The sequence below is a fragment of the Malus sylvestris genome, chromosome 12 (assembly GCF_916048215.2).
Source record: "Malus sylvestris chromosome 12, drMalSylv7.2, whole genome shotgun sequence".
Taxonomy (NCBI): domain Eukaryota; kingdom Viridiplantae; phylum Streptophyta; class Magnoliopsida; order Rosales; family Rosaceae; genus Malus; species Malus sylvestris.
Genome location: NC_062271.1, coordinates 7,715,006 through 7,734,710, shown reverse-complemented (window position 1 = coordinate 7,734,710; position 19,705 = coordinate 7,715,006). Strand labels below are relative to the sequence as shown.

Genomic DNA, 19,705 nt, shown 5'->3' with positions numbered 1-19,705 from the left:
ACACCAAAATTGTAAAAGAATGGTTAATAAAATTGTTAAAAAAAACATACGTTTAGTCTAAGAAGCCTAAAAACGAGGGGGCTATATCAAAACATCCCCTTATTTAATTATTTGCATAATTAATTCGTGTTGATTTTTCCGGAATTTTGATTCAGAAGAAGAAAAATATTCAAGGCTTTTGTATTGAGTTTATTTTACGATGCCGGTCCCAAGTCCGGATAATGTAGGAGGGAGGAGGGGTCAGATAGTCAATAGTTGGCTCTTTATTTTTCACGTCTAATCTCTACGATTCCGTATTGAGTTTTGTCAAGCCCTAATGATGGATTAAACATAAGAGGCTGCATTGTTGCATTTTAACATGAAGTAGACAATTAATTAGCTGAGACCAGATAAATAAAAAGGGAAGGCATTGCCAAGGTAGAAAAATTTGCTAAGTAACAAATAAATTGATGGGGTGGAGTTAGCGCATTCGAATTCGGGTGCTTAGGTGATGCAGGGAGGAAAACAAAGAGATGTTTATTGAAATATCAAGCACAACTATGACCCAATGAACATATAGAGAACTAGTCCTTGTTTACATAAACTCATTCAAAATGCATAATTTGTTTCTTCCTTAACAATTCTAGCCTTTCAATAGGCCTAGCAACAAGATAGTTAAACACTAACACAACTTCCTAGTCCACTAGAACATAAGAAATAATAATCACCAAGTCTTAATCCAACCATATAATTAAAAACACAATATTCCAAATACTTGATTACTTGAGATATTAACTAGATTTGAAAACTCAATGGACCATCCTGAATATCAAGATCGGTAATAAATCAATCTCCTTAATGCACTGCATCATAGAGGGAGCATATCTGCTCTAGCGAATGTAGCTACACCCACGTCTGCGGAAGGGGAGAAATTATTAGTGACATTGACAAGCCTTTCTTTATTGGTGATGTTCCTCAATGCTGCTTTGTGAGTTCTACTACATGATCATTCCTGTCTCACCCTTATGAGGGTGTTTGCTTATTTTTCCCTTTCTTATCGTACAATGACGTCATATACTGCAATATGGCCTGAGTAAACTCTTCTTCATCATGCTGGTATAGTAGGCGGAGACCACACTTATGGACACTGAAGGCCTCGTGATCGCTTACGACTGAAGCTTCTAGGGAACTGCATTCATTCAACTGATTTGAAAACCACACTCGTGGTATGTAGGATACCCAAACGAATCCTCCTAGATGCAACCACAGGAATTCTTCTTTGCTTGTGTAGTAGTGATGCAGAGAATTCCCTTTGTCCGATTCAAAATGACAACTAAGGTTGTGAGAAATTGCTGGGATATCCAATTTGTCAATCTCGGAAGTCAGATCCTCCAGGATTGCAAAGTTTGCACATACAACCAATCCGAGCCAATTACTGTCCATGTTTAGATTTTGTGGCAGACTGATTGTTAGCGAGTAGTCATTGCTTTGATGGCCAAACCATTCTAGATCTATGTTTGAAGGGAAACATGAATTGTATTGTATACAAAGAAACGATCGAAGTCCTGTAACGGAAGAGAGACAAGGAGTCAGATATGTAGATATATGTACATGTTTATGTTGTGCTAGGATAGCACCAAACCCGTTGGAACCAGCTCAAGCTAACCCACAGAAAATATATCAAATGGAATGCAAGAACAAAATATAAAAGACACCAAGATTTTAACGAGGTTCCTCAACAGTCAGTATAACTGGAGTACGTCCTCGGAGCAGTAGGAGCTCACCCAATAATCCACTATCAACCAAATGGAAGTTTACAAAGTGTTGGCAAGCTTACAACCCAAACTCCAATACAACCAATAGCTCTCACACACCAAAGAAACTAATAGAGAGAAATATAATGAATAATTTCCTCTCTATACAAAACTCAAAGCTATTACAACAACAACTACCTTAGTGGATGATTACTAACCAAAGAGATAAGCACTTTCTTCTTCTCTTCAAAGAGAGGCTTCGGCACTACCTCTTCTTTCTCTTCTCTGCTGCCGCCTTTATTTTTCTGCTACACTTCTTCAACTGTCCTTCTGTTTCTCTCATTTCTAAAGGCAATAAGTGGGGGACAAAAGCTGAATTTTCTACCTTTGAAAAAGCCAAAGCAAAAGGAAACATAATCATTCCTAATAGACATCATCATTTTCTTTTCACTAAAGACATGATGTTGTCCTCCTTCCTTTTGTTTATACTATTGATTGTTTATTAGCCGAAAGTTGGCCACTAATTCAACAGTTTATATAATTCAGTTTGACTTTGTGCAAGATGTCTTGTCTTTGACGAGTGAGAAAACCTGTCTTCTACTCAATAATCCTACTTTGATCCCATTATTGACAAGCTTGATTGTTTTATGCTATGGAATCATCATTTAGACCTTAGACTTTAGGTTTCTGATCTCGTATTAGTTAATCACTTTGATGTTAGGAGCAAAATGTGATACTAAAAACCCAAAGGATCATTATATACCCTAAATAATCAACCAAATGGGATCAAAGTTGAAGAGAATTAAGTAGAAAAGAGATTTTCTTAATGCATAAGGGGATGTCCTGCACATAGAATTTCTGCAAATAGATTTTCTTAATCCATTATTGTACCTCTTTCTTATTCCAAATGACAATCAGATGGTGGGGAATATCTCGATTCAAATTGTCTAGCTCAGCAGTAGGATTTTCCCCAACGGAGAAGTAAGCACATAGAGCCAATCCTTTCCAATTAGTGTCACTATACAAATTTGGTGGTAGTGGATTTATTACTGAGGAACCATTGCTCTGATCCCCAAACCACTCTAGACTGATGCTTGAAGGGAAACAAGAATTATAGATCGAATAACAGTAAAAAATCTGTAAGGATAGACAAGGTGTGAGATATACATTTAAATATATATGTATATATATATATGTGTGTGTGTGTGTGTGTGTGTGTGTGTGTGTGTGTGAGGGAACCCTACCCATTTCTTATCACTGGGCTGCTCTGATTTCTCAAGGATTTACAATGTCGACGCTTGTAATACTAGATGATCCTACCTCACAGTTCTGGTGTTGTTTTTCTTCCCCTTCATTGGTATCAGACAAGGAAGTCATGCAGTGCATTATGGTCTCCTTGAGCCCTTCTTCATCTTTCAGATATATAAGACGGAGCCCACACCTATGCACACCCAAGCTTCCACAATCGCTTACAATTGAAGCCTCCAGGTGCCCTCCTTCATTCAACTGATTCGAAAACCAACATCGTGGTATATAGGACAACCAAATGAATCCTCCCATACGATTCAACCACTTGAATTCTTGCTTGGGGGTGCAATAGCTATGGGGAGAATCCAGAGAACCTTTATCAGTTTCTAAACGACATGTAAGATTGTGAGAAATATCAAGATCCAAATTTTCATGGTCGGTATTTGAACGGATGAGGACTGAAAAGTAAGCACATAAAGCTAGTCCACTCCAATTGCTGTCTTCATATAGATTTGGTGGTAGAGAGACTTTTACAGAGTGATCTCTGCTTTTACCCTCGAACCAGTCTATAATCTCATTGGGAGGGAAACAAGAATTATTTATCAAGTCACGGTCGAAGTCCTGCAAAACATGAGAGATAGGATAGATGAATATTTATACATATTGTTCGCGTTAGGAATTTCCGTCAGGGATGTTTCCTGGCCGACGAGCACACAGCTCCTCGGGAGGTTGGTGCCGGTTGAGGGCTGCTGTCGGGTTTCTGCTTCACTGTCGGGCTTTGTCGGGCAAGTCTCGTCGGGCAAGACTCTTCGGGCAAGGCTCGTCGGGCAAGGCTGAAAGAGAAGGACAAAGTTAACTTTGAGAGGTGCCTTTGTGGGGCCTTAGGTGTAGGCCTTAAGGCTCACAATCAAGGTTAACTTTTAAGTGCTCAGGCGTGCCACTGCCATCTTCAGTATGGCATATGTGAAATGGATGTCGAGTTTTGGTTGTATATGTATATACCCGAGAAACCGTGTTAGTTATAACAGGTGCCTTTGTGGGGCCTTAGGTGCAGGCCTTGAGGCTTCCTATCAATAACTAAACCAGTGCTCGAACACATCATATTTGTTCTCATGAATGCATGAGTCTTATAACTATTATACTTCTGATTACCCAAGTTCGAGAGGTAGAATGAACCCAAATAGGTGCCTTTGTAGGGCCTTAGATGTAGGCCTTGAGGCTTCCCATTAGAGTTCGTTCTTATACTCAAACGTTCTAGACCGCAGAACGGAATGAATCCAAATAGGTGCCTTCGTGGGGCCTTAGGTGTAGGCCTTGAGGCTTCCTATCAGAATCCTTCCCATGTTTAAGCGTTCTATGATAATCATAATGTAATAGAAATAAGACTAAGAGGTAGGTCGATTACTTGCGCCCCAAGTAACTTCGGACTTCTCGTTTATCAAGGATTGTCGTGGATGGGTTAAGTCCACATAAGGTTCTTTTTTATGCCTTGAGGCCAAGGACTTTTAACTAATCAAATTTACATGCCCGAGGGCTTAGGACTTGGATCTGGTTTGAACACTAAAGATATATTCAAATCGGATCCAAGTACTGAGAAAGCCTTTTAATAGTCATCTTGCTAGAAATAACTTGAATATAACTGGAAGTATACAACATATTGCTAGGCTAATGAATGAAAAGACAAAAACAAAGAAGGTCGAGCAAGGTTTAACCTTGTCGGGCAAGCCTGGTCGTCTTGCAGGTTCCTATCTTTGTAGTTTATCAAGGGTAAGGGTTTGAAAGCTTTAGAGAGGGAGAGAGATTTACAAAAGATGAATCGATACTACAGCAAGGTTGAACAAGGTAGCAGAGCTATTACAAGGGTTTGAGTGAAAGTTTATCCCGCGAGGGATGAAGGCTTATCCCGAGAGGGATGAAGGCTTGGGCTGACTACAGCTTCATTTTGAAGGCAAATCTGGCTTTGAGCAGAGTTTGTGCTTGCATTTGTTTGTTTGATTGAGTGTCCTCGTTCCTGGTTTCTCTTTCTTCTTATATAGACAACTCGGCTTGTTCTCCTGTAGCAGCAACCTTGCCCAAATGCGGTTTGAAGGGTAATGACTCATCAGCTATTTTACATGTACTGCCATCATAAAGTACTTTATGGGCTGTGTAGCTGGTGAGTCTATACCACTTGCCATTTGGGTAGTTAAGCAAGTGGTCTTCATAAGCTGCACCAAGTCAGAAAAGGCCCTTTCTGCTTTTCTGGATTTCGACTGGGTTTCGGCTGACTTTCCCTTTGGGCCTCCTTTTGGGCTAGCTCCTTACTTGAGCCCAAAGTTCAAGTTTTGATCCAAATAGTGCCCCCTTCAATCAATATTAAGATTGGAATCCCAGACGCCATCATTGATTGAATATCCGCATGCGTGTATATCATTCTTTTGGAACTTTGTGTTTTCTAGACAGGATGAAGGCAACCCTGTGCCCCTTGCTCTCCTCACGACCTTTGAACTATCATCTGGGGGCTCTATAAATTCTGGCTCGGAATTTCTTCTGTCAAGCCATCAAATCCTCTTCAGCCTTCTCTTCCATCTTCCTCGAGCGTTCAGAAACTAAGAAATGGGTTCCTCAAGCTTTGAGTAGGGTTTCCTAAAACTCCCTTTTCGTGAGAAAAAGGGCTTTCATCAAAGGATTGCTATCTCCAACACCCTTGGTCGAACACCCCGCTATCTCCAACACCCTTGGTCAGGCGGTTTCCTCTCGAAGGCTTGTCTTCCTGCTTGTTGCGGTGATAAGTCGGGCTTCACCATCACTTATGGTGATGGTCCTGTCTGAGGATCCTCTACCAGGCTCATGTTGGCCGCACAACCCGATCATCACCTGATCGGGTTCTATCCATGAAAACATCGGAAAATCAGCTGAAGATACCATTGCATCTAGAAGGAGAATTGATTGTAATACGTCGGCTTTGAATCTTTTGTAAATTTCATCAATTTGTCGAAATGAAATATACATTATCTCAGCAACTCTTGTCTTTCCATCTTCTTGAATGATTGATAAATATACACTGCACATTGATATCCCGAAGCTTGCTTTACCTTGCATCCTCTTCAATATAACAATCTCTAACATCCCACAACGTAGGACAATATTTCTTTAAGAATTTAACATTAATGGGATGTTTATGCATGTTTCCCTCAAGGTCTGCCAAGTAGTATCCCCCTCTATCCAAAACGCGACTAATAATGAAAGGACCTTCCCATGTCGGGCTCCATTTTCCAAAGCCCCTGAGCTGAGCTCCTAGATGGAGGACTGTCTTCCATACTAAATCCCCTTCCTCGAAAGACTTCATCTTCACCTTTTTGTTATAAGCTCAGGCAACGGCTCGCTTTCCTTCTTGAATCTGGTTCAAAGCTTCAATTCGGGCTACATCCAAGTCTTCAATTCCTTGACACATGGCTTCGATGTACTCTTCATTATGCAACCCAAATTGATTTTGAATTCTTACAGAACTTACATTGATTTCCACGGGGAGCACTGCATCTTGCCCGAAAGTCAAAGCATAAGGAGTTGTCCCTATTCCTGCCTTCTTGGAAGTTCTGTATGCCCACAAAGTGTTCCCCAGATTTTCATGCCACTTTTCTGGACTATCAATCACCATTCTCTTGATAATGTTGACCAGGATCTTATTGCTGGCTTCTGCCTGGCCATTTGATTGAGGGTAGTACGGACTGGACTGGATCATCTTTGTTTTGTACTTACTTGCAAACTCCTCAACTTCTTTTGAAATAAAAGATGGCCCACGATCCGTCACTATAGTTTCGAGCACCCCATATCTGTGCAGAATCTTGGTCTCGATAAAATTCTTGACTGTGGCTGAAGTTATGGATTTTACTGCTGATGCTTCCACCCACTTGGTGAAATAATCCGTTGATACAATTATGAAGGTATGCCCTTTACTAAAAGCTAGATAGATTTGCCCGATGAAGTCCATCGCCCATCCTCTGAAGGGCCAAGGTTTGACCACTGGATTTAAAGGTACCGAGGGCACATGCTGGAAAGGTCCGTGCCTTTGACATTCTTCACAACCTCGGGCATAAGACTTGCAATCTTTTTCCATGTCGGGCCATAAATAACCATACCTTCTAAGCAACCATCTCATCTTCGTTCCAGCCTGATGTGCTCCACATACTCCTTCATGTACTTCGGCCATTACCCTCATGGATTCTTCTTGGCCCAAGCATTTCAACACTAACCCATCTGGAGTTTTTTTTAGCAAGTTCTTCGCCCATAAGACATACTTGGTTGCTTGCTGTCTATCCTTCTTGCTTGTAGGCGAAGGCGAAAAGGGATCCTTCAAATGATGGATGATAGGTGACCTTCAATCTTCTATCTCGGCTTCTAGCACCATTATATCTAGATTGAATCCCCTTTCTAAAATGGAAGGAAGGTTTCTTCTTTGGATCTCGACATCTACCCCATATTTTCTCTCCTGTATTGGCACTCCTAAGGCTAGTTGTGCCATCTCGTTGGCCGCTAAGTTGGATCCCCTGGGAACATGATTGACAGATATCTCAGAATCCCAGAAACTCAACAATTGCGTAGCTGCCAAGTAATACCCCGCCATGGTAATATGTCTGCACTTAAACTCCCAATTTAACTAGTTTATTACCAAATCTGAATCCTCAAAGACCTCTACCTCTACTGCCCCCAGATCCATCAAGATTTCCAGACCAATTATTAAGGCCTCATACTCTGCCCGATTATTAGTATTTCCTTGGTAGTCCAGGAGAAATGAATAATAATGATAAACTCCCTGAGGGCTTACAATTACAATCCCCGCTCCTGAAGCCTTATGAGTGTGAGATCCATTGAAATACAACTTCCAATAAGTGATCCAGAGACCAGCTACTCTTCTTATCTCTTGCTAGACCCAGTCTTTTTTGCCCGAAATATCTTTTCTTGGCGGGATCCAAATGCTAGTAACCTCCAGGCTTCCTGGGATATTGATTACCTCACTTTGAGATTCTTGGTGCTCGGCCAGGAAGTCAGCAATTGCTTGGCCTTTGACTGCCCTTTGGGGTACGTACTGAAAACTGAATTCTGATAATGCTAGAATCCATTTCCCAATCCTTCATGTGAGCATTGGCTTTGACAACATGTATTTTATCACATCTGTCTTGGCGATGATGTACACGTGACAAGGTAACATATAATGCCTTAATTTACTGGCAGTGAAATATAAAGCCAAGCATAATCTCTCTACCGGGGAATACCTTGTCTCTACCTCGGTCAGAATTCTACTGAGGTAGTACACTGCCTGCTCTTTCCCATCTTCATTATTTTGGGCTAGCAAACTCCCGATTGACTTTTCTGAGGCAGAAATATACAGCTTCAAGGGTTTTCCCCTTTGAGGTGGCACCAACACTGGTGGAGAAGTCAAATAGGCCTTGATGCTGTCAAAGTCCTGTTGGTGCGATGATCCCCATTCGAAGTTCTCTTTATCTTTCAATCTTAGTAAAGGAGTCAGCAGCTGGATCTTGCCTGCTAAATTAGCAATGAATCTTCTTAAGAAGTTAATTTTGCCCAGTAGCCTCTGGAGTTTCACCTTGTTGGTGGGTGAAGGTGACTCCATTATTGCCCGAGATTTGTTCTTGTCCACTTCTACACCTCTTTGATGCACCAGAAATCCCAAGAAGTTGCCCGCTCTTACTCCAAACGCGCACTTCTTTGGATTCATCTTTAATTTGTGGATCCTCATCCTTGCTAATGTTTGTCTGAGATCTTCCAGATGCTGTTCTTCTGTCTTGGACTTCACCACTATGTCATCGATGTATACCTCCATGCTCTGGCCAATAAGATCGTGAAAGATGGCATTCATTGCCCTCTGGTAAGTTGCACCAGCGTTCTTGAGCCCGAATGGCATGACCAGATATTCATATGCCCCCACATGACCGGGACACCTAAAAGCTGTTTTGTGTATATCTTCTGGAGCCATCTTTATCTGATTATACCCGGCATTCCCATCCATAAAAGATAGGACTTTATGTTTTGCTACTGCATCTATGGATAAATCAGCCATGGGCATGGGATATTCATCTTTTGGTGTAGCGCCATTAATATTTCTGTAATCCACACAACATCATACTGCTTTTGTTATAACTTTTAAAACGGGTACAATGTTGGCCAACCACTCCACATATTTGGCTGGTCTGATAAAGCCAGCTTTTACTAGCCTTTCAATCTCTTCTTTGACCTTTTCTTCTATCTCCTTTGACATCATTCGTGGTGCTTGCTTAACAGGTTTGTATCCCTCCTTGATGGGCATTCTATGTTCCACCAAGGCTGAATCTAAACCTAGCATCTCAGTATAATGCCAAGCAAAACAGTCTTTGAACTCTTGCAAAAGGTAGATAATCTTCGCCCGATCATCGACCCCCAATAAACCACTAATTTGTATTGGTCTTGGATCCTCCTCTGTTCCTAGATCAATAATTTCCAGAGGATCCTGGACTTCTGGTGGTGGCTTATCAGGTTCTGCACATAAAAATTCGACCAACTCCGGGCTCTCGGGCAAGTCATCTGGCCCATCTAGGTCATAAATGCACTCGGCCATTTGAATGGCCCTTTCCAATTCTTCTCTGCAAGATTCCTCCTTGCTTTCATGCTAGCTGGTTGAAGTTCCCACCTGCCATTCCTGCTCTTCCTTGTCCAAGAGCTCCCTTTCTTGTTTTCTTCCCTTCCCATATACCAACAGTCTTTTAATCAGGGATCTGACTGCCGTTACCTGATCTTTCTTCTTTTGTTTAGTCATTGATGGTGTAGGGGATTTGGGAGGATCCAAGGTTTATCCCACTCCTCTCTAGTAATGAGCATTCCTTGTTCCAAAAGCTTTTGGGCCGTCATCTTGGTAGGGCGGCCGTTCTCGTCAGCTCCTGAACACTTCAAGATTCCTACGTTGGGGTTGTAGAAACTTGCTTCCGCAACATTGGCTGTGGGGAGAAATGGCCGTGATTCGGCCTCTACCATTTCCCAAAAGCCTGGTCCTTATGTGCCCGCTTCATGGTAAACAGCCACTTGTTGATGAAGAGTGGAGGGTATAGCCAGACTTTGGTGGATCCAATCTCTTCCGAGTAAGGCCCCATAAGTGGAAGTGCAGTCCACCACAAAGAATGCCAGCATGATCTATTTAGATCCCAAATCCACTTCTAAAGGCAATATCCCATGAGTTTTGGTGATAACGCTTGAGAAGCTAGAGACCGTGAGGTCTGTGGGAATAAGATCATTTGTGCCTCTTCCCATTTTCCTCATTTGCTTGGCTGGTAACACATTAACAGCTGCTCCTCCATCAATTAGAATTCTTTTAAAGGGCACACCTTCCAAATGAGCAGCAACATATATGGGCTTCAAATGATTGGCCAACGAGCTGTTCGGGCGGCTAAACACCATTTTGTCTGTATAAATCCTGAAAGGACTATCTTTGGACGCTTCAGTGGATTCAGCCTTGCCCGACTCTTCTTCTTCGACTACCTCCACATTGACATGTGTCATCATTGGCTCAGTTGTCAAGTAATCATCCTCCATAGTAGCGGGCTGATCAGGTCTGGCACCAAACATGGCGGATAATACATACGCCATGTTGATATGAAAATTACTAGGCTCGGGCAGATCTTCTTTATTGCCCCCAATCTGGTCCATAAATTCGTCCAACCAGGCCATTGCATCAGCTGGAAGTAGTGGTTCTGGTGCCCCCTCCTGTTGATTCATGCCCGCATACAGCGTTTGCTTTGGAACTTCACCAAAAAGATCCACCAAGGGCAGAGAAGGTGGTCTCCTTTCAGATGAAACAGCTCCAACGCAAATAGGTTCTGGCTTCCACCCGGGGTTTGGCACCATGACCAGATCTTCTTGAGCTCTCATCAAGATCTGATACTTCCCAGGGTGCTGGCTCTGCGGCACGTGATTCCCCTCGCCTTCATTCTTGCTATTGGCTTTTTCCACATCTCTCTTACTTCTCCAGCGGAGCTGACTATTTCCCCCATATGATGTTTTCTCCAATTTTTTATTTTTGGAGGCTTCGGATTTTGCGGGCGTCTTCAGGGAATTCATGTAGGCTTTGTGCTGCCTTTGAACCCTCCTGACCATGGAGGCTCCCATTTGTTTGGTAAGCTGTCCGTTCTTTCCAACTACGTACCATTTTCGCCCGAGGTGGGCAGGTTTTTCTTTTCTGATAGGATTTGTTATCCCATCCATCCTCTTGATTTCCCTTCCCATCTGGCCATATTGAGGATGATCTGTACCCCTCCGTATCTTAGCCTCTATATCTTCTGCCTCTTCAGAAGACTCATGGTTTCGAAATACTTCTGACAAAGCTTTGGGTTGGGAATCACCTCCTAATCGTTGAAAAACGCTTCGGGAAGTGTCTTTTTTCGTAGCCTGCTTGATCTTTTCGTGGGCTTTCCTCCTTTCATCTTCTTCCTTCCTCCTGATCAGTTCATGATCAATGAGGATTCCAGCCGGAGGAATTTCAAGCTCACACTCGCATTGGCACTTACTACACATAACCATCCCCTTGATTATGGCTGCTTTTGGATATTCGGGCGATTTAATCACCCCTCCAGTAGGTTTTTTAGCCAATCTTTCTTCCTCTGGTTCCCTTGTGATTCTTTCTTTTCCCTTCCCAACCCATGCCATATTAATCATATTTACAGGGGCTTCTGAAAAGGGAACTGTAGGTTGGTCTACCACCAACTCTTCTGGAGGGCTGGTTTTAAGTCTCTTTCCCTCGGGAGGAACCAGGTCTGTTTCTTTTCTGGAGCCTGTGGAAGCTTTCTCCAATCTTTGCAACATTTGTAGCAACGTGGTTTGCAAATCTTCTGGCATTTTGACATATATCTTCTGATCAAATGAGATCCCACCGGGCGTGCCAAAACTATGTTCGCGTCAGGAATTTCCGTCGGGGATGTTTCCTGGCCGACGAGCACACAGCCCCCCGGGAGGTTGGCGCCGGTTGAGGGCTGCTGTCAGGCTTCTGCTTCACTGTCGAGCTTTGTCGGGCAAGTCTCGTCGGGCAAAACTCTTCGGGCAAGGCTCGTCGGGCAAGCTGAAAGAGAAGGACAGAGTTAACTTTGAGATGTGCATTTGTGGGGCCTTAGGTGTAGGCCTTAAGGCTCACAATCAAGGTTAACTTTTAAGTGCTCAGGCGTGCCACTGCCATCTTCAGTATGGCAGATGTGAAATGGATGTCGAGTTTTGGTTGTATATGTATATACCCGAGAAACCATGTTAGTTATAACAGGTGCCTTTGTGGGACCTTAGGTGCAGGCCTTGAGGCTTCCTATCAATAACTAAATCAGTGCTCGAACACATCATATTTGTTCTCATGAATGCATGAGTCTTATAACTATTATACTTCTGATTACCCAAGTTCGAGAGGTAGAATGAACCCAAATAGGTGCCTTTGTAGGGCCTTAGATGTAGGCCTTGAGGCTTCCCATTAGAGTTCGTTCTTATACTCAAACGTTCTAGACCGCAGAACGGAATGAATCCAAATAGGTGCCTTCGTGGGGCCTTAGGTGTAGGCCTTGAGGCTTCCTATCAGAATCCTTCCCATGCTTAAGCGTTCTATGATAATCATAATGTAATAGAAATAAGACTAAGAGGTAGGTCAATTACTTGCGCCCCAAGTAACTTCGGACTTTTCGTTTATCAAGGATTGTCGTGGATGGGTTAAGTCCACATAAGGTTCTTTTTTATGCCTTGAGGCCAAGGACTTTTAACTAATCAGATTTACATGCCCGAGGGTTTAGGACTTGGATTTGGTTTGAAAACTGAAGATATATTCAAATTGGATCCAAGTACTGAGCAAGCCTTTTAATAGTCATCTTGCTAGAAATAACTTGAATATAACTGGAAGTATACAACATATTGCTAGGCTAATGAATGAAAAGACAAAAACAAAGAAGGTCGGGCAAGCCTGGTCGTCTTGCAGGTTCCTATCTTTGTAGTTTATCAAGGGTAAGGGTTTGAAAGCTTCAGAGAGGGAGAGAGATTTACAAAAGATGAATCAATACTACAGCAAGGTTGAACAAGGTAGCAGAGCTATTACAAGGGTTTGAGTGAAGGTTTATCCCGCGAGGGATGAAGGCTTGTCCCGAGAGGGATGAAGGCTTGGGCTGACTACAGCTTCGTTTTGAAGGCAAATCTGGCTTTGAGCAGAGTTTGTTCTTGCATTTGTTTGTTTGATTGAGTGTCCTCGTTCCTCGTTTCTCTTTCTTCTTATATAGACAACTCGGTTTGTTCTCCTGTAGCAGCAACCTTGCTCGAATGCGGTTTGAAGGGTAATGACTCATCAACTATTTTACATGTACTGCCATCATAAAGTATTTTATGGGCTGTGTAGCTGGTCAGTTTATACCACTTGACCTTTGGGTAGGTAAGCAAGTGGTCTTCATGAGCTGCACCAAGTCAGAAAATGCCCTTTCTGCTTTTCTGGATTTCGACTGGGCTTCGGCTGACTTTCCCTTTGGGCCTCCTTTTGGGCCAGCTCCTAACTTGAGCCCAAAGTTCAAGTTTTGATCCAAACACATATATATCGGTAGATATATATATACACACTCACACACACAGAGACAGAGACAGAAAGAGCGCAAAAACTCAAACTATAATTTTACCAGGAGCCGACTCTGATCCAAGCTTATATTGTAGACATGATCATAAGAACGAGCAATCTCCTGCTGTAGAAACTCGTAATCAATTCCTAAAGAAAGGGCAATCTCCCGTCGTAGAAAGTCCCAATTACTTCCTCTTGCTTCATCCTGACAAGCTGATGTTCTTTTTCTTTCGTGTTGAGATTCCTCTGCAGAATAAGTTTCTCTGCGAAAATCAAATGGCATGAAACGAGGACAAACTTCGCTCACTGAGCTGTGCTCCGTGGATTTGGCTGCTTCAAGAAAATTCATTAACAAACTTGTAAATCCCAAACTAGTTCCATTATATTTCTTGGTATCTGTAAAATCACCAGTTCCGTAGTAAACAGGGCGACCCGTTGTGGTGGTGCAATGGGTTATTGTTTGGATTAACCCTTTCAAGTCTTGGTCGTATACGTATCCCGCACATTTCAACCTTCACACCTGGAGTTCTACATCCAAATAAAGCTTGAATGAAATGACACCGATTCAAGCGTTCCGGAAAACGTACTCGTGGTATATGAACAATAAGGAGTCGATGTGACCCCACATTGTTATCCAACGGGGACCATAACATTAGTCGATGCATCAGTGCTTCCACACCCACAGCTTCATTAGGTGTATACAAATGACACTCATAGTAAATGCGGCCAAATTGAACACCTTGAGGCAGACTGCAAACAACATATAGAGAAAGTCCCGCCCATTTCTCATCATTATGCAGATACGGAGGTAGAGTTAAGTTGACCGTGCATGCAGACGTAGTTCTCTGTTCACTGAACCATTGTAATTTTTCTCGTCGGGAAAAAATAAAACCATAATCGTAGATATTTGGAAGGCCCCTCCGCAATCCCTACATGTATTCACACTCATGATATCAGTAATCAAGTTGTCATTTTTGTTGTGTGCGTATGAGAGAGAGAGAGAGAGAGAGAGAGAGTACCTCAAATAGTTTTTCAAGCAATGACACTACGTTTCTTCTCAATTGACCTACAATGGGAGTTGAACTAGTAGTTTCTTCTTTTTGTATTTCTTGTTGAATTTGAACCCCACTTGTCGACGGAACACTTCTCATACCATCTTCGTTTTCGTCTTCTTCTTCAGGCTGATGGCCGTTATAGAAATTTTTATTGTGCTTAATCATTTTACTGACAAATGTGGTCACGTGTTCCGAGTTTATTTGACTCGCCCGCCCCACACTCTTTCACTTTTACTTCTGGGCTATCAGGTGTAATCAAAGCTCGGATGAAGCGTTTATTTGAACATTCTTCAAGGCCAGTTCGTGGTATATACAACCAATGTATAAATGGTCCAGTGAAATCAAGATCACCGTAATTAAGCACTTGCGGACGTTCATGAGGATCTTCAGTTGTATAATGATCAATGCGGAAATTGCGAGTGAGGTTTGATTGCGATTTCTCATCAAATTCTGGCTCATCTTCCAAATTATCATGCTTCGGTGCAGCTACACAGACAAAACATAGAGCAAGTCCCATCCATTTACTTATACCATCAACATCACGAGGCAGTGGGATTGTTACAGTGGATTCAGTACTCTGACGGCTCAACCATGCTGGAATTTTATTTGATCGATAAGAATATTCTAACATAGTACTGCGATGAATTGCATCCTGTAAAATAGAAGCGAGATAAGTTAAAAATAAAAAATAAAAATAAAAACAGCTAATTAGAAAGGTGGATGGAGAGAGAGAGAGAGAGAGAGAGAGAGAGAGAGAGGACCTCAAAGTATGTTTGATAGGACTCCCTCAAAAGATATTTAGGCGGTAGCCAATATGCCTGACCTTTGGTTTTATCACTTCGGCGATCTATAAAACTAAATCCAGCAGCAGGTGAATTCCATACCATTATTTTATCTGAATGTGCTCCCTCCAACAAGGGACAATTATGTGCCCTTACCCATCTTATACTAAATGGAAGTCTTGGCCAGGACCGAAGCTTGCTACAATCATCCAATACAAGTTCTCCAAGTTGAGAAAGTTGAGAGATGCTTTCAGGTACTTCACTTATAGCAGTCCCGCCAGCATAAAGCTCCTGTAAACATTCTAAACTCCCCAAGTTCTCCGGCAACTCGTCAAGATTCGAACACCCTGAGAGGTTGAGAATTTGAAGTAATGTCAAACTAGTACAAATGGTTGCTGGCAAACTGCAAAGGTTTTTGCAATATCTGAGATAAAGCTTGCTAAGCCTGGTCAGATCCTTGATTGATGCTGGTAGCTGTTTTATAGCTGTCCCGCTTGCATCAAGCTCCTGTAAACATTTTAAACAACCAAGGTTTTCTGGCAACTCTCTAAGATTCGCACACCCTGAGATGGTCAAAGTTTGAAGGGATGTCAAACTAGTACAAATGATGTCAGGCAGACACAAAAGGTTTTTGCAGTCTTTGAGATTGAGCACAGTAAGTCCGGTCAGATGCTTGATTGACGTCGGTAGCACTTCTATAGCTGTCCCATCTAAATGCAGTTCCCTTAATTGTTTCATGTCTTCTCCAATCTCTGGAAGCTTTTCAAGTCTGGAACATCCCGAAAGAATGAAAGTCATAAGAGATCTCAAGTTGATTAATCGGGAACCTCAGACAAGCATGTGCAACCTTTAAGGATTAGCTGCTCAAGGTTTGGGACTTTGCCGAAGTCGGGGGTCTCGATCAACATTTCACAATTAGTAAGGTTGAGTATTACCAACTTTTCCAAAGGCTGTAAAGAAAAAGGGAGGAAAATGTATATGTTTGAGTATAAGTAGCATTCTCCGAAAGCCTCAAATTTGTCAAATAAATTCAGCAATAAGAAATGCATGGAGTATATAAACATTATTACCTTCTCAAATTCCTCCCATAATTTCTCTATTTTGCTTCGAGGCAAGTGCAGTTCAACAAGGTTTTCCGGTTCAAAACTTGAAGGCAGCAATTTTAAAGGATATGCGTGCCATTCCAAGAACCTTAACTCATCTGAAAGAGACTCCAGGCATCCAGAAAATATCACATTGTGAATTTTCAACAGTTTTAGATCGTCCATGTTTAAGAATGTGTCTTTCTTCAAGTGTACTTTCTCTTGCTTAGGCGAGCTTAAGAAAATGCCTTTAACAGCATCTGTCCCCTAATAGCCATTGGAAAAAAAAGACAACATTGAAAATCCAATTAAAAAAAATCAAATTCAAATGAAGTATGTATCTTACCTCTAAAATTATAACTAGACAACTTTTTAATCGAGATAAAAACATGAGCATTTCATTAAACTTCTCACCTTATATTTCTTTATTACATGAGGGGCATCTGTGCAAAGCCACAATCTGCTGCATTTTCCCTTCTCTTTATTTTCTCCACGAACAATTTCTCTGCCCATTTTTTGTAGTAAATCATGCATCCACAATTTTCCTCCTATGATGCTTACCAAATTTTTCTCGCGGAGAATCTTTATATTGATACCTGGATGGTAGCCACAACTTTCAAATATCTTTTTTACCCGATAAACATCCTCCCCATTGAAGAAACATGCAACGTCCAAAAACATTTTCTTCTGTTCTGAATGCGTTAATCCATAATAACTTACTTTAAGATTACCAATAATTCTCTCCAAGCCAGAACAATTATGATCTTTCAAAGAAGCCAACGTACTGGACCATTCTTCCACACTTCTTTCCAGGAGGGAGGAACCCAACACTTCAAGAGCCAAAGGAAGACCATCACATTTATCTACAAATTCATAAGACAATTTCTCATAGCCATTTATAGGACAATCCTCGTTGAAGGCTTTCCGGCAGAAGAGAAGAAGAGCTTCCTTGTCAGTAAGTTTCTCAACCATGTATATTCTTGGCTTATACTTGATCAACAACCATTCATCTGTTGTGGTTACAATGATTCTGCTACCCTTACCAAACCGGTTATAAAAATCTTTGCCATCCTTTCCAGCTACAGCTTCTATTTGTTCTAATTCATCCACGTTGTCGAGAATTATCAGAACCTGTTTGCTGCACAATCCCTTACTTATCACTTCGTTGACATTCATCGTAGTTACTTTTCTATCCAACAAGTGAGCACATAGTTGTTCTTGGATGTGAAATAAACTTTGTTTTTTAGATATCTCTCGAACCTTAGAAATGAAACTGAAAGCTTCAAAATGATTGCGAATTCTTTGAGAAAGAGCTTTTGCAATGGTACTCTTACCAACCCCTACCATCCCACAAATCCCAATCATACAAACTTCTTCCGACCCTATAGACGAACGCATGTTGGATTCGATTTTATCTACTTGAACCGTACCAACGAAGTCCTTTAGATCATCAGAGAACGTGTGATTTGTGTTATGCAATTCACGGAAAATACGTTCAACTATCTTTCCAATCAGTTCTGTCTCGTATCTGCCAAACAGTTGAAGCATAATGTTAAGTATTTGCCGAACAGTGAAACATGGGTTACAGCCATTTAGTTTCTCAAGATACAGTTTTTGGGCATTAAATAATTTACAATCACTTGGCATGTACTCAAATACAAGAAAAGCATGGGTTGATGATCTATTTGTTTATCTGTAGGTTTTGGTTTTTAGGTTTCATAGTTGAGTTGAATGTGAATATATCGTTGAATCATAAATAAAGTGCCTTTTCTTTCTTGGTGAATTAAGATGCCCTTTCTAAACAAGGAAAGAGAGAAAAATAAATATATAAAAAATACCTAGAAAGAATTGGGAAGGATAGTTCTATGTCTTCAAGTTTTAAATGTTTCCGATATGAACCACATTAAATCTCATATACCAATTTTAAGGAAATGAAGCATGACATATAAGTTGTTTGGCCTTAAAGATTCTTGACCAAATGTAACTTCTATTGATTCAAATTAAGGACCATTTTATTTGGACTAAGATGCAACCCATTTGGTTTAGTTTAAAAGTGGCACATTGCTGTGTACTCAAAGATGATGGTTATATGTTTACTTCTTGCTAAAATGTTTTGAATTTCATTAACTTCTATATAAGATGGTTTTTGTTGTGTTTTATATTCTAAGCTCAAATATGAAATTCCTGCAGCATAGAATTTTGAGCACAAGAAGGGAAATTACGGTTGCTCAAGGTACACATTAGTTAAACGAACATTAAGAAAAACATATATTGAAATGAGAAATTTTCAACCTAAACAAATGAAATACATAATAGAAGCACCACATACCTATAATGGCTTGGATCAAATCCTGAAAGGTCGGCTATTGTAGTCAGTGAACTCTTCCACCTTGTCACCTTCTCTGTTTCTCCTTCGAAATCTTTTTCATGTTTAGCGAACGCCTCTTCAAAACAAACTCCGGTCTGTTTTCTGACTTCCGGCGGTGTCACGTCATAGAATACCGGCAGAATCAGTCTAGACTCATCGTTTGCCGCAAGTTCAACCATATTTGCAAGTTCATCCAGGCACCATGTGGAGGTTGCGTAGTTTCTCGAAAGAACGACGACGAAAATTTGCGATTCTGCGATTGCTCTGGCGAGTTCCTTTGATATGGGTTTTCCGCTCTCCAGCTTTTCTTCATCCCTGAAAGTGTGGATTCCGTCTCGAACTAGAGCCTTGTACAAATGGTCAGTGAAAGTTTTCCGAGTGTCCAAACCTCTAAAACTCACGAAAACCTCGTATTTCAGTGGAGGGGTCGGAAAATGAGGCAAAGGTGACGACGTTTGGGTGGCCATGGGATCAGCCATTGGAGACTAATCACCAGCAACCAAACTGGTAATTAATGGAAGTTTTGGCAAGTGGTTACTTCAAAGTGTTTGAAGAATCAGCTAGGTTGGTATAGCTGCAAAGAATCAAAGTAAACGGACTCAGTGCCGCAATATAAAGACATCAACTTCTATGCCACAAGAGATTTTTCAATATGACCGGAACACAGTTGGTACATCATATGACACAATACAATTGGTGTTATTTGTGTTAAAGAATTAACAACTTCAAAAATAAAAATTGCGTCCACTTCTATAATGACACATAATGTATCATCCATGTTCCAAAAATAATAAAAAATTTCTCTTATGCCACGAGTAGTTATGAATAAGTTGTACCATAGCATTAATA

The 19,705-nt window shown here is 41.3% G+C and overlaps 1 pseudogene; it reads right to left on the bottom strand.

Moving 5' to 3' along the window:
* Positions 1–501: 501 nt before the first annotated feature.
* Positions 502–19,335, bottom strand: LOC126593048 (TMV resistance protein N-like; annotated as a pseudogene).
* Between the last annotated feature and the right edge of the window lie 370 nt (positions 19,336–19,705).